The sequence below is a fragment of the Arachis duranensis genome, chromosome 5, assembly GCF_000817695.3.
Source record: "Arachis duranensis cultivar V14167 chromosome 5, aradu.V14167.gnm2.J7QH, whole genome shotgun sequence".
Lineage (NCBI taxonomy): Eukaryota > Viridiplantae > Streptophyta > Magnoliopsida > Fabales > Fabaceae > Arachis > Arachis duranensis.
This window is the reverse complement of record NC_029776.3, coordinates 40,308,190-40,324,352: the sequence shown is the minus strand read 5'-3', so window position 1 is coordinate 40,324,352 and position 16,163 is coordinate 40,308,190. Positions and strand designations below refer to the sequence as shown.

The 16,163-nt window shown below is 37.6% G+C and overlaps 1 non-coding gene across 1 annotated transcript; it reads left to right on the top strand.

Annotated features, from left to right (window-relative positions):
• The first annotated feature begins 1,749 nt into the window (after positions 1-1,749).
• LOC127748162 (small nucleolar RNA R71) lies at positions 1,750-1,853 on the top strand. The gene has a single exon (XR_008010105.1). It is a non-coding gene; the product is annotated as a small nucleolar RNA R71 (small nucleolar RNA).
• Positions 1,854-16,163: the final 14,310 nt, after the last annotated feature.

Genomic DNA, 16,163 nt, shown 5'->3' with positions numbered 1-16,163 from the left:
CCAACAAGCGCTTCTTTAATGTCAATAGCTTGACAGTGGGCTCTCATGGAGCCACACAGGTGATCAGGTCAATGTTGTGAACTCCCAATACCAAACTTAGAGTTTGGACGTGGGGATCCAACACCAAACTTAGAGTTTGGTTGTGGCCTCCCAACATCAAACTTAGAGATTGATTGTGGGGGCTTTGTTTGACTCTGTCTTGAGAGAAGCTTTTCATGCTTCCTCTCCATGTATACAGAAGAACACCGTTGGGTTTTAAACACAAGGTAGTCCCCATTTAATTGAAGGACTAATTCTCCTCTGTTAACATCTATCACAGCTCCTGCTGTGGCTAGGAAAGGTCTTCCAAGGATGATGCATTCATCCTCCTCCTTCCTAGTGTCTAAGATTATGAAATTAGTAGGGATGTAAAGGCCTTTAACCTTCACTAATACGTCCTCTACTAATCCATAAGCTTGTCTTACTGACTTGTCTGCCATTTGTAATGAGAACATGGCAGGTTGTACCTCAATGATTCCCAACTTCTCCATTACAGAGAGTGGCATAAGATTTATACCTGACCCCAGGTCACACAAAGCTTTTACAAAGATCATGGTGCCTATGGTGCAGGGTATTACGAATTCGCTAGGATCTTGTCTCTTTTGAGGTAAAGTTTGCTGAACCCATGTATCTAGTTCACTAATGAGCAAGGAAGGTTCACCTTCCTAAGTCTCATTACCAAATAACTTGGCATTTAGCTTCATGATAGCTCCTAAATATTGAGCAACGTGCTCTCCAGTTACATCTTCATCCTCTTCAGAGGAAGAATAGTCTTCAGAGCTCATGAATGGCAGAAGGAAGTTTAATGGGATCTCTATGGTCTCTATATGAGCCTCAGATTCCCTTGGATCCTCAATAAGGAACTCCTTCTTGCTTGAGAGACGTCTGATGAGGTATTCTTCATTGGGATTCACGTCCTCTCCTTCCTCTCTAGGTTCGGCCATATTGATTATATCAATGGCCTTGCACTCTCTTTTTGGATTCTCTTTAGTATTGCTTGGGAGAGTACTAGGAGGAGTTTTAGTGATTTTCTTACTCAGTTGGCCCACTTGTGCCTCCAGATTTCTGATGGAGGACCTTGTTTCATTCATGAAACTTAAAGTGGCCTTAGAAAGATCAGAGACTAAATTTTCTAAGTTAGAGGTACTCTGTTCATAATTATCTGTCTGTTGTTGAGAAGATGATGGATAAGGCTTGATATTGCTGAGCCTATTTCTTCCACCATTATTAAAGCCTTGTTGAGGATTTTGTTGATCCTTCCATGAGAAATTTGGATGATTTCTCCATGATGAATTATAGGTGTTTCCATAAGGTTTACCTATATAATTTACCTCTGCTATTACAGGGTTCTCAGGATCATAAGCTTCTTCTTCAAAAGATGCCTCTTTAGTACTGTTGGATGCATTTTGCCATCCATTCAGATTTTGAGAAATCATGTTGACTTGTTGAGTCAACATTTTGTTCTAAGCCAAAATGGCATTCAGAGCATCGATTTCAAGAACTCTCTTCCTTTGAGGCATCCCATTATTCACGGAATTCCTCTCAAAAGTGTACATGAATTGGTTATTTGCAACCATGTCAATAAGTTCTTGAGCTTCTGCAGGCGTTTTCTTTAGGTGAATAGATCCACATGCAGAATGGTCCAATGACATCTTAGAGAACTCAGATAGACCATAATAGAATATATCTATCATGGTCTATTCTGAAAACATGTCAGAAGGACATCTTTTGGTCATCTGTTTGTATCTTTCCCAAGCTTCATAGAGGGATTCACCATCTTTTTGTTTGAAGGTCTGAACATCCAGTCTAAGCTTGCTCAGCTTTTGAGGAGGAAAGAACTTAGCCAAGAAGGCCGTGACCAGCTTATCCCAGGAGTCCAGGCTATCTTTAGGTTGACAGTCCAACCATGCTCTAGCTCTGTCTCTTACAGCAAGAGGGAAACGCATGAGCCTGTAGACTTCAGGATCGACTCCATTAGTCTTAACAGTCTCATAGATCTGAAAGAACTCAGTTAAGAGCTGGTAGGGATCTTCTGATGGAAGTCTATAAAACTTGCAGTTTTATTGCATTAGAGCAACTAATTGAGGTTTTAGCTCAAAATTGTTTGCTCCAATGGCAGGAATTGAGATGCTTCTTCCATCAAACTTGGAAGTAGGTGTAGTATAATCACCAAGCATCCTTCTTGCATTATTGTTGTTGGATTCGGCTGCCATCTCCTTTTCTTGTTTGAAAATTTCAGCAAGGTTGTCTCTGGAATGTTGTAATTTAGCTTCTCTTAGTTTCCTTTTCAGAGTCCTTTCAGGTTCTGGATCAGCTTCAACAAGAATGCCTTTTTCCTTGTTCCTGCTCATATGAAGGAGAAGAGAACAGAAAAAGAAGAGGAATCCTCTATGTCACAGTAAAGAGGTTGCTTATTATTAGTAGAAGAAGAAAGGGGATAAAGAAAGGAGAATCCAAACACAAGGGTGAGGATAAGAGTAGTGATTTGAGATGAAGAGAAGTGTTAGTAAATTAATGAATAAATAGAATAAGATGAGAGAGAAGTTTTTGAAAACAATTTTGAAAAGGAGTTAATGATTTTCGAAAATTAAGATAAGAAATAAAATTAAGATTAAAATTTAAAACAATTAATTAATTAAAAAGAATTTTTGAAAAAGAGGGAGGTATTTTCAAAAATTAGAGAGAGAATAGTAGTTAGGTGGTTTTGAAAAAGATAAGAAACAAACAAAAAGTCAAATAGTTAGTTGAAAAAGATTTGAAAATCAAATTTGAAAAGATAAGAAGATAAGAAGGTATTTTTGAAATCAAATTTTTGAAAAAGATAAAATTTTGAAAAAGATATGATAAAAAGATATGATTAAAAAGATATGGTTGGAAAAGATTAATTTTTTTTAAAATTAAAATTAATTACTTGACTAATAAGAAATTAAAAGATATGATTCTAGAATTTAAAGATTGAACCTTTCTTAACAAGAAAGTAACAAACTTTAAATTTTTGAACCAATCACATTACTTGTTAGTTAAGTTTCGAAAATTTTGAAATAAAATTAAGAAAAGATTTTGAAAATAATTTTTGAAATTTTCGAAAATCATAAAAGAAAAATGAAAAAGATTTGAAAGTTGAAAAAGATTTTGAAAAGATAAGCTTTTTAAAAGTGAAAGTTTGACTTGACTTACAAGAAACAACTAATTTTAAAACTTTTTTGACTAAGTCAACCCAAATTTTCGAAATTTTGAGAGAAAAAAGGAAAATATATTTTTTTTATTTTTGAATTTTTAAAGATGAGAGAGAAAAACAACAAAAATGACTCACAACATGAAAATTATGAATCAAAACACATGATGCATGCAAGAACACTATGAATGTCAAGATGAACACCAAGAACACTTTGAAGATCATGATGAACATCAAGAACATATTTTTGAAAAATTTTTGATGCAAAGAAAACATGCAAGACACCAAACTTAGAAATCTTTAATGCTTAGACAATATGAATGCATAAATGCACATGAAAAATAATAAAAGACACAAAACAAGAAAACATCAAGATCAAATAAGAAGACTTACCAAGAACAACTTGAAGATCATGAAAAACACTATGAATGCATAAATTTCTTCGAAAAATGCAAGAATAATATGAATATGCAATTTACACCAAACATAAAAGATGACACAAGACTCAAACAAGAATCACAAAAATATTTTTGATTTTTATAATTTTATTATTTTTTTGGATTTTATTTTATTATTTTTTTCGAAAACACATAGGAAAAAGGAAGTAATGAATTCAAAGTCCTCAATCAAAATTCCAAGAATCATACCAGGTTAGTCTAAAGCTTGATGGCCAGCCAAGCTTCAGCATACCATTTTGAAACTCTAGAATTCATTCTTTAAAAACTCTGAAGGATTTTTTTGAAAATAGAGGGAGAAATTTTTTTTGAAAGATTTTTGAAAATTTTTTTTTTTGAAAATAATTGAAAAGAAAATTACCTAATCTGAGCAACAAGATGAACCGTCGGTTGTCCAAACTCGAACAATCCCCGGCAACGGCACCAAAAACTTGGTGCACGAAATTGTGATCATCAACAATGGCACCAAAAACTTGGTAGCGCTCTCAAACGTGACTCACACTTAGTCACAATTCCGCACAACTAACCAGCAAGTGCACTGGGTCGTCCAAGTAATATCTTACGTGAGTAAGGGTCGATCCCACGGAGATTGTTGGCATGAAGCAAGCTATGGTCATCTTGTAAATCTCAATTAGGCGGATAGTAAATGTTATGGAGTTTTCGAATAATAAATAAAGCAGAAAATAAAGATAGAGTTACTCATGTAATTCAATGGTGGGAATTTCAGATAAGTGTATGGAGATGCTTGTTCCTGTTGGATCTCTGCTTTCCTACTGCCTTCCTTCAATCCTTCTTATTCCTTTCCATGGCAAGCTGTATGTAGGGCATCACGTTGTCAATGGCTACATCCCATCCTCTCAGTGAAAAAGGTCCAAATGCTCTGTCACGGCACAGCTAATCATCTGTCGGTTCTCGATCATGTTGGAATAGAATCCCTTGATTCTTTTGCGTTTGTCATCACGCCCAACAATCGCGAGTTTGAAGCTCGTCATGGTCATTCAATCCCTGAATCCTACTCGGAATACCACAGACAAGATTTAGACTTTCCGGATTCTCATGAATGCTGCCATCAATCTAGCTTATACCACGAAGATTCTGATTAAGGAATCCAAGAGATATGCGCCCGGTCTAAAGTAGAACGGAAGTGGTTGTCAGTCACGCGTTCATATGTGAGAATGATGATGAGTGTCACGGATCATCACATTCATCATGTTGAAGTGCAACGAATATATTAGAACAGAAATAGCTGAATTGAATAGAAAATAGTAGTAATTGCATTAAAACTTGAGGTACAACAGAGCTCCACACCCTTAATCTATGGTGTGTAGAAACTCCACTGTTGAAAATACGTAAGTGATGAAGGTTCAGGCATGGCCGAATGGCCAGCCCCCAAAACGTAATCAAAAGACCGAATGGTCAAAATACTTGACAATCAAAGACTTGACAATCCAAAGACATTGAATACAATAGTAAAAAGTCCTATTTATACTAGACTAGCTACTAGGGTTTACAGAAGTAAGTAATTGATGCAGAAATCCACTTCCAGGACCCACTTGGTGTGTGCTTGGTCTGAGCTTGAACTTTACATGAGCTGAGGCTTTTTTTGGAGTTAAACGCCAAGTTGTAACGTGTTTTTGGCATTCAACTCTGGTTCGTGACGTGTTTCTGGCGTTTGACTCCAGAATGCAGCATGGAATTGGCATTGAGCGCCAATTTACGTCGTCTAATCACGAATAAAGTATAAACTATTATATATTGCTGGAAAGCCCTGGATGTCTACTTTCCAACGCTGTTGTGAGCGCACCATTTGGAGTTTTGTAGCTCTAGAAAATCCATTTCGAGTGTAGAGAGGTCAGATTCCAACAGCATCAGCAGTCCTTTGTCAGCCTCCATATCAGAGTTTTGCTCAAGTCCCTCAATTTCAGCCAGAAATTACCTGAAATCACAGAAAAACACACAAACTCATAGTATAGTCCAGAAATGCGAATTTAGCATAAAAACTAATGAAAACATCCTTAAAAGTAGCTGAATCCTACTAAAAACTACCTAAAAATAATGCCAAAAAGCGTATAAATTATCCGCTCATCAGAACATCATAGGTATCTTCTATGATGCTCTATCTAAGTTATCCAAGATGTTATTGGACCATTCTGCAGGTAGATCTATTCATCTGAAGAAAACGCCTGCAGAAGCCCAGGAACTCATTGAAATGGTTGCAAATAACCAGTTCATGTACACTTCTGAAAGAAATTCTGTGAATAATGGGACAACTCAGAAGAAAGGAGTTCTTGAGATTGATACTCTAAATGTCATATTGGCTCAGAACAAATTATTGACTCAGCAAGTCAATATGATTTCTCAAAATCTGATTGGATTGCAAGCTGCATCTGGCAGTGCTAAAGAAGCCTCTTTTGAAGAAGAAGCTTATAACCCTGAGAATCCTGTAATGGAAGAGGTGAATTACATGGGAGAACCCTATGGAAATACCTACAATTCTTCATGGAGGAATCATCCAAATTTCTCATGGAATGATCAACAGAAGCCTCAACAAGGTTTCAATAACAATAATGGTGGGAGAAACAGGTTTGGCAATAGCAAACCTTTCCCATCATCTTCTCAGCAACAGATAGAGAATTCTGAGCAGAGCCTCTCTAGCTTAGCAAACATAGTCTCTGATCTATCTAAGACCACCCTTAGTTTTATGACTGAGGCACGGTCCTCCATAAGAAATTTAGAGGTACAAGTGGGTCAGCTGAGTAAAAGAGTCACTGAAACTCCTCCTAGTACTCTCCCAAGCAATACATAAGAGAATCCAGAGAGAGTGCAATGCCATTAATATGACCAAAGTGGCCGAACCTATAGAGGAGGAGGATGGCATGATTTCCATTGAGGAAGACCTCAATGGATGTCCACTGACCAATAAGAAGTTCCCTAATAGGGAACCAAAGGAGTCTGAGGCTCATACAGAGATCATAGAGATTCCACTGAACTTCTTATTGCCATTCATGAGCTCTGAAGAATATTCTTCTTCTGAAGATGATGAAGTTACTACTGAAGAGAAAATTGCTCAGTATCTAGGAGTAATCATGAAGCTGAATGCCAAATTATTCGGTAATGAGACTTGGGAGGATGAACCTCCATTTCTCATTAATGAACTAAATGCATTGGCTCTGCTGAAGATACCTCAAAAGAAACCGGATCCCGGAAGGTTCTTAATACCCTGTACTATAGGCACCATGACCTTTGAGAAGGCTCTATATGACCTGGGGTCAGGCATAAACCTCATGCCACTCTCTGTAATGGAGAAACTGGGAATCTTTGAGGTACAAGCTGCAAGAATCTCACTAGAGATGGCAGACAAATCCATGAAATAGGCTTATGGACTTGTAGAAGATGTTTCAGTGAAGGTTGATGGCCTTTACATCCCTGCTGACTTTATAATCCTAGACACTGGGAAGAATAAGGATGAATCCATCATCCTTGGCAGACCCTTCATAGCCACAGCAAAAGCTGTGATTGATGTTGACAGAGGAGAGTTGGTCCTTCAAGTGAATAAGGACTACCTTGTGTTTAAGCCTCAAAGATTTCCTTCTGTACACATGGAGAAGAAACACGAAAAGCTTCTCTCAATACTGAGTCAAACAGAGCCCCCACATTCAAACTCTAAGTTTGGTGTTAAGAGGCCATCATCATGCTATGAGTATCTGTGAGGCTCCATGAGAGCTCACTGTCAAGCTATTGACATTAAAGAAGCGCTTGTTGGGAGGCAACCCAATTTTTACTTATCTATGTTGGATTTCTATTTCCATTGTTATTTTATGTTTTCTTTAGGATGATGATCATGTGGAGTCACAAAAACAAAAGCAAAAATAAAAAATGGCATTGAAAACAGCACACCTTGGAGGATGAGCTTACTGGCGTTTAAACGCTAGTAAGAGTAGCAGAATGGGTGTTAAACGCCCAGTTTGGCAGCATTTTGGGCGTTTAACGCCAGAAAAGGGCACCAGACTAGTGTTTAACGCCAGAAAAGGGCACCAAGCTGGCGTTACACGCCATAAAAGGGAAGAAAAGCTGGCGTTAAACTCCAGAAATGGGCAGCAACCTAGCGTTTAACGCCAGGATTGGCACTCAAAAGGGCGTTTACACGCCAAAATGGTGCAGGGATGAGAAATCCTTGACACCTCAGGATCTATGGACCCCATAGGATCCCCACCTACCTCAACTCACTCTCTCTTTTCTTCACACCTTCCCATAACACCCTTCCCCAAATACCCCTCACCAATCACCTCCATCTCTCTTCCCTATCACCTCTTCACCACTCACATCCACCCACTCTTCCCTAAAAATCGCACCGACCCCACCATTCAAAATTCAAAAACTTTCCCTCCCAACCCAACCCTCACACACGGACACCCCTCTCTTCTACTCCTATATAAACCCCTCATCACTCTTTCATTTTCACACATCATGTACACTTCTCCCCCTCCTTGGCCGCACCTCTCTTCACACTCCTTCTCCTCTATTTCTTCTTCTTCTCCGTCCTTCTTTTTTTCTTTGCTCGAGATCGAGTAAACCTTTTAAGTTTGGTGTGGTAAAAGCGTTACTTTTTATTTTTCCATAACCATTTATTACACCTAAGGCCGGAGAAACCTCTGGAAAGAGAAAAGGGAAGGCAAAATCTTTCACCTCCGAGTGATGGGAGATGGAGAGATTCATCTTAAAGGTCCATCAAGACCACTTCTATGAAGTTGTGGCCAAGAAGAAGGTGATCCCTGAGGTCCCTTTCATGCTCAAAAGGAATGAGTATCCAGAGATCCGACATGAGATTCGAAAAAGAGGTTGGGAAGTTCTCACCAACCCCATTTAACAAGTCAGAATCTTAATGGTTTAAGAGTTCTATGTCAATGCATGGATCACCAAAAACCATGATCAAAGTGTGAACCCGAACCTAAAGAATTGGCTTACAATGGTTCGGGAGAAATACTTAGATTTCAGTCCAGAAAATGTAAGGTTGGCATTCAACTTGCCAATGATGCAAGGAGATGCACGCCCCTACACTAGAAGGGTCAACTTTGATCAAAGGTTGGACTAAGTCCTCATGGACATATGTGTGGAAGGAGCTCAGTGGAAAAGAGACTCCAAAGACAAGTCGGTTCAATTGAGAAGGCATGACCTTAAACCTGTGTCTAGAGGATGGTTGGAATTCATCCAAAGCTCCATCATTCCTACGAGCAACCGATCTGAAGTGGCTGTAGATCAGGCTATCATGATCCATAGCATCATAATTAGAGAGGAAGTAGAAGTTCATAAGGTCATATCTCTAGAACTCTACAAAATAGCTGACAAAACCTCCACCTTGGCAAGGTTAGCCTTTCCTCATCTCATCTGTCACCTATGCAATTTAGCTGGAGTTATCATAGGAGAAGACATCCTCATTGAAGAGGACAAACCCATCACTAAAAAGAGGACGGAGAAAATAAGAAAGCCCGCTCATGGACCTCAACAAGAGCATGAGGGAGTCCCTCATCAAGAAATCCCTGAGATGCCTCAAGGGATGTATTTTCCTCCACATAACTATTGGGAGCAACTCAACACCTCTTTAGGAGATTTGAGTTCCAATATAGAGCAACTAAGGATGGAGCACCAAGAGCACTCCATTATTCTCCATGAAATTAAAGAGGATCAAATAACCATGAGGGAAAAGCAACAAAGGCAAGGAAGAGACATAGAGGAGCTCAAGCGTTCTATTGGATCTTCAAGAGGAAGAACTAGCCGCCATTACTAAGGTGGACCTGTTCTTTGATTTCCTTGTTCTTATCTTTCTGTTTTTCAATTTTTATGCTTTATATTTGTCTATGTTTGTGTCTTTATTACATGATCATTAGTGTGTAGTGTCTATGCCTTGAAGCTATGAATGTCCCATAAATCCTTCACCTTTCTTAAATGAAAAATGTTCCTAATTATAAAAGAATAAGAAGTACATGAATTTTAAATTTTATCTTGAAATTACTTTAATTATTTTGATGTGGTGGAAACACTTTTTGTTTTTCTGAATAAATGATTGAACAGTGCATATTTTTTATAGTGAAGCTTATAAATGTTAAAATTGTTGGCTCTTGAAAGAATGATGAACAAAGAGAAATGTTATTAATAAATAATCTGAAAAATCATGAAATTGATTCTTGAAGCAAGAAAAAGCAGTGAAAAAGAAAAAGTGGCGAAAAAAAGAAAAAAAGAAAAAAAAGAGAAGAAAGAAAAAGCAAGCAGAAAAAGCCAATAGCCCGTTAAACCAAAAGGCAAGGGCAAAAAGGATCCAAGGCTTTGAGCATCAATGGAAAGGAGGGCCTAAAGGAATAAAATCCTAGCCTAAGCGGCTAAATCAAGATGTCCCTAACCATGTGCTTGTGGCATGCAGGTCCAAGTGAAAAGCTTGAGACTGAGTGGTTAAAGTCGTGATCCAAAGCAAAAGAGTGTGCTTAAGAATTCTGGACACCTCTAACTTGGGACTTTAGCAAAGCTGAGTCACAATCTGAAAAGGTTCACCTAGTTATGTGTCTGTGGCATTTATGTATCCGGTGGTAATACTGGAAAACAAAGTGCTTAGGGTCACGGCCAAGACTCAAAAAGTAGCTGTGTTCAAGAATCAACATACTGAACTAGAAGAATTAATAACACTCTCTAAATTTTGAGTTCCTATAGATGCCAATCATTCTGAATTTCAAAGGATAAAGTGAGATGCCAATTTTTGGGTTGAGATTAACTAGTCTTATTTGACTTTGTCTCGCGTGAAGATAACATTGTACCTTCTTCTATTGTTAGAGTTGACTAAATAGGATTAATTCTTGTTAATTATTGTTATGATTAGTAACTAGGATAGATAGTCTACATTCTCAATTCTTGCCATGAATGTCTCTCTTTATTCATTGTTTTCTTTACTTGCTTGATTTACTTTTGTGCCATTTATTTTCTTATCCTTTAATCAATCAAACCCCTCATTCTTCATAGCCAATAATCATTCACTTCATTGCAATTCCTTTTGAGATGACCCAAGGTTTAAATACTTCGATTAATTTTCATTGAGGTTTGTACTTGTGACAACCAAAGAATTTAAATTTTATTGTGAGGATTGACTATCGGTTTGGGCTATGCTCACAATGAAATTATTTTGCTAAATTCTGAACCGGTATAAATCATAGCCATCAAATTTATGGCGCCGTTGCTAGAGAACTGCAATGGTGTTATATTATTGGCTATTGTGAATATGTGAATATGTTTGGGTTTTGCTTGTTTTTGTTAGCTTTGTTTTTATTTGCTACTATGAATTCTCACCACTTTGGCTATGAGTCTGATTCAAACTATGTTGTAGGAAATGGAAGCTACAATGATAACATGCATCAAGGATGGAACAATCAAAGATGGGAGGAATCTCAAAGGATTGATCAACCTTCTTGGCCACAACCTCCTCCGGTCTCATATAGGTATAATTCCACTCCTAATGCATACCAATCCAATGGATGTGGTGATCCTCATTGTGATTGTCAACAACCACCACCATATGCCTATGACCCACCCCCTCAACCTAGTTTTGAACCACCATACTCACAAGCCTATTACCACCAAACACCTCATTATGACCCCTACCCATATCCACCATACCAACCACCTCATGAACCATATGAACCATACACAGAACCACCACCATTCCAACACAATTACTCCTAAGGACCACCTCAACATACACCACCTTCCAACTATGAACCCTTTTTCCTAAACAATGAACCCTCTCTTCCACCACATCCTTCATTAGACCAATCTCTCCAACCCCTAGTGCAAAAACAACAAGAACTTCTAATTCATTGCCAAAAGCAAGGGGAAGGCGTGGCTAGCTTAGCTGAAATGGTGAGCCAATTGGCATCATTGTGCTCAAACATCCAAGACACCCTTATTGCTAAAGGTGGAGGATTAGTTGACGAGCACAATGAGAAGGAGAATTTGGTGCTTTATGGGGAAGAAGAGAAACTAAAGCATGATTTGCATCAAGAGGAGGAAGTTGAAGTTATTGATGTCAAGGAAGTGGATAATGAGTTGAGGGAAATTGATCAAGAGGTGGATTCCATCATTAGTGATTTTTTGTCCACATTGATCAATCTCCTTGATGATCTTGTTGAGCCCTCTTCCATTGGACTAGAAAGCGATGTTAAAAAGGATGTACAACCTCCAAGACATTTGTCAAGTAATGAAGGATTGGAAGAAGTATAGGACACCCCTATTGATTGAATAAAAATGAAAAAAAAAACAAAGAGAAGTATGGGCCGTCACGTGTACGCGTGACCAACACGTACGCATCGATGCGTAGCACAACTCCCATACATTTTCCCGAGAGTTGTGTGAGCTTGGCACGAGAATTATACGTCTAGCACAATTTTCAGTCCATGCGTATGCGTGCACCACGTACACGCGTCGATGTGAACTCTCCCTTTTCATGCGTTTGTGTCGATGATGCTTCCACGTCGATACATCTTTGGTTCCACCCACGCCCATGCGAGCATGACGCTTCCGCGTATTTTCCCTTTGTGTCCACCCACGCGCTGGCGTCAGCTACACGTATGCGTGGATTTGAACTCGCTAATACCCCCAGACGCGCAAGCCCTAGCCAGTCGCGTCGATCACTCTCTTCTCCCTCAACGTTCCATTTTCTCTTCTTCTCCCTCCAAAACCACAATCCACCAATACTAACCACATCAAATATAATCGCGTTGTAAGTATAGCTTCTAAGCCAACAGAAAATCCTTTCGTACAAACGTTTGGATGTCACAAGTAACAAACCCAATAAAATTTATAAACCAAAGTATTCAAACCTCGGGTCATCTTCTCAAGGAATTGCAGGGAAGTATGATTTATTATTGGTTATGGAAAATAGTATTTTTGGGTTTTCGAAAGGTTGAATGAGAAAAATAGATTACAGGGAATTAAATCAATAGCTAAGAAAAACTTTTGGCAAAGTATGAAAATTGGAAGTCCTATCCTAGTTATCCTTATCAATGGTGATGAGAGTTATATTTTTGTTCCCATTAAGTCAACCTCTAACTATGAAGGTAAGTTAAGTGGATAAATCAATTTAACACCTAAAGTCCTAGTCAACTCCTGAGGAAAGACTAGAGTTATAGGAATCTAAATCAATCAGCAAAGATATCAATTATCAATCACGATAAGTTTGACAACTCAAGAGTTACCAATTAATCAACCAAAGCCAAGAATGTAGAAAGCTAAATTAAAATCATATATCTGAAAATACCTCAAATTATATTAGTTAAGAAAATCCTAACATGAAAAGTTCATTAGCCAATTTGGCAACATAAATCAAATAAAAGCATTAGAGTATCTAAAAAAATGGAAGAGAAACATAAATTAAAGGAACATTGAACCTGTAATGAAGAAGTAGAAATCCTAATCCTAAAACTAAGAGAAATCCTAATTCCTAAATCCTAAGAAAGAGGAGAGAACCTCTCTCTCTAAAAACTACATCTAAATTATGAAAAGTGAATTATGAGTCTTCTATGTTGTGTTCCTCCACTTTGCAGCCTTTAATATGTGTTTTCTAGGCTTGAAACTGGGCCGAAAATAGTCCAGGATTCGCTGGTTGCGAAATCTGCCACGTTGATTTTCGTCACTGCGATGCATCTGCGTGGAGCACGCGTTCGTGTCACCTAGCTCTACGGCCACTATGAGATATTATATATCAAATCGAAGCCCCAAACGTTAGCTTTCCAACGCAACTAGAGTCGCCTCATTTGATTCTCTGTAGCTCAAGTTATGACAGTTTTAATGCGAAGAGGTAAGGCTGACAGCTTTGACAATTCCTTCAGTTTCTTGTATTCCTTCCACTTTTGCATGCTTCCTTTCCATCCTCTAAGCCATTCCTGTCCTGTAAACTCTGAAATCACTTAACACACATATCAAGGCATCGAATGGTAATAAGAGATGATTAAAATACACAAATTAATGACTCTAGGAAGCAAGTTTTCAATCATAAAACAAATTCTGGGAAGGAATTGTAAAACCATACAAATAGTATGAATAAGTATGCAAAGGCTTGATAAAAATCACTCAATTGAGCACAAGATAAACCATAAAATAGTAGTTTATCAACCTCCCCACACTTAAACATTAGCATGTCCTCATGCTAAGCTCAAGAGAAGCTATAAAGGAGTGAAGAGGAATGATAGAGAGTATGCAATGCAACCTATCTATGCGGATGCAACTACATACAAAATGTTTCTTCCTACTTGGTTAAAAGTAAATAAGTTCTCCAAGACAAAAATAATTCAAATTTCACTAATTCAAATCATATAATGAAAACAAGTGAACTTGTAAGAAGATAGCTCATGAAAGGAGGGAACATAGAATCAAGCATTGAACCCTCACTGGTAGTGTATGTGCACTCTAATATCTCTAGTGTATAGGGTAATTCGCTATACTCTTCTCTAGTCATGCTTTCTAAACTTTGTTCTTCATCTAACCAATCAACAAATATTTAGTATACCAATGCAAACATCATGAGGTCTTTTCAAGGTTGTAATGGGGCTGAGGTAAAGGTAATGATGTATATATAAGGCTAAGTGAGCTAACAAAGTGAATCCTTGATTAGTCTAAGATCTCACTTAACATACATACTTTATATAAATTCAAAGTTCTTTTACCTACTTACCCAAATTTTCCCCACTTTTGTATTACATGCTCATGCAGCAAATTTAATTTTGAATTTTGTCCTATGTGCATTGATTCTTTTTATTTTGCATTGGGGAAATTTTTGTATCCCCTTATTTAATTACTCAAAATCTTTTTCTTTTTTTTTTATCTACGCACGTGGTAACTTAATTTATTTTGATTTCACATGAGCATGCTTCCCAAATTTTTTGAGATAACTTATTCAATTTAGTTCCCCTTTATTTTATTTTATTTTATTTTTTTATCCCATGTTCCCATAAAATTTTCCATACTTAATTTATACACAATATCTATCTTAAGTTAACCAAGGATTCAACTTGGAATTTTTATTTTATTTTTCTACTTAAGGCTAGTAATGTGGTTATAAAAACAAAAGAAGGGATAAAAAGGCTCAAGGGAGCTAACAAAGGTGATTGAAAGGGTAGGCAATTTGGGATAAGTGAGCAAAAACAAGTAATAGCCTCAATCATATGCAAGCACGTAAATACACTAAATAATGGACATATAGAATGGAACAAAGCAAAGATTGCAATTATAGAGAAGAAAACACACAAGAATAAAAATTTATGGTTAAATAATGTAACCATATAAATAAGCTCAAAATCTCACAGGTTGTGTGTTATTTGGCTCAAAAACCATGTTCCAAATACAACTTCAAACAAATTTAACACAAAAATTTTTTATTTTAAATTAGTGAAATTTTTCGAAAATAGGGTCTTTAGAAGAAACTTATTATTTTTCAACCAAGTAGAATATGCATAAAATCAAACAAACATGCAATCAAATATGCAAACACAACAATGAACAAACAAAGAAAATAGAGTATTGGTATTGAAAACAAGGTAACTAACCTTTGAAAGTCGGTATCGACCTCCCCACACTTAAAGATTGCACCGTCCTCGGTGCATGCTAAGATGAGCAAGTGGATTGGGGTTGTGGTTCTTAAGCTGGTGCTCTTTTTGTTCCTTTCCTTGTCGGCGGTTTGGGAGTAGCTTTCTCTCTACCCTTCTTGGTGGCCATCCTGAAAAGGGAAAAAGAAACTAACTTTTAAAGCTAAGGGGTAGAGCAAGGAAGAAAACGAAAAAGGTGGTAATCAATGCACAGTAAAGAAGAATGACGTTAACACATGGTCATGACTGCATGTGAAAAGTCATCAATGGAAATATAGCAAGTGCATGTGATGACAGTTAAATGCAAGGTATTTATTGACATGCCGGCTGGTGCACGAAAATTGCAATCACACTTTTGTAATTCGCACAACTAACCAGCAAGTGCACTGCGTCGTCCAAGTAATACCTTACGGAAGTAAGGGTCGAATCCCACGGAGATTGTTGGTTTGAAGCAAGATATGGTTATCTTATTATTCTTAGTCAGGATACTAACAACAGTGTTTTTTAAGTTCAATTGTAAAAAGTGAAAGGGCATAAAATAAATAATTGTTACTCAATAATGGAGAATATGTTGGAGTTTTGGAGATGCTTTGTCTTTTGAATTTCTGTAACATAATGCTTCCTCACTTTCATAAATGCAAGGCTCCTTCCATGGCAAGCTGTATGTAGGGTGTCACCGTTGTCAATGGCTACTTCCCATCCTCTCAGTGAAAATGGTCCAAATGCTCTGTCACAGCACGGCTAATCATCTGTTGGTTCTCGATCATGTCGGAATAAGATCCATTGATCTTTTTGCGTCTGTCACTACGCCCAACACTCGCGAGTTTGAAGTTCGTCACAGTCACCAATCCCAGAATCCTACTTGGAATACCACAG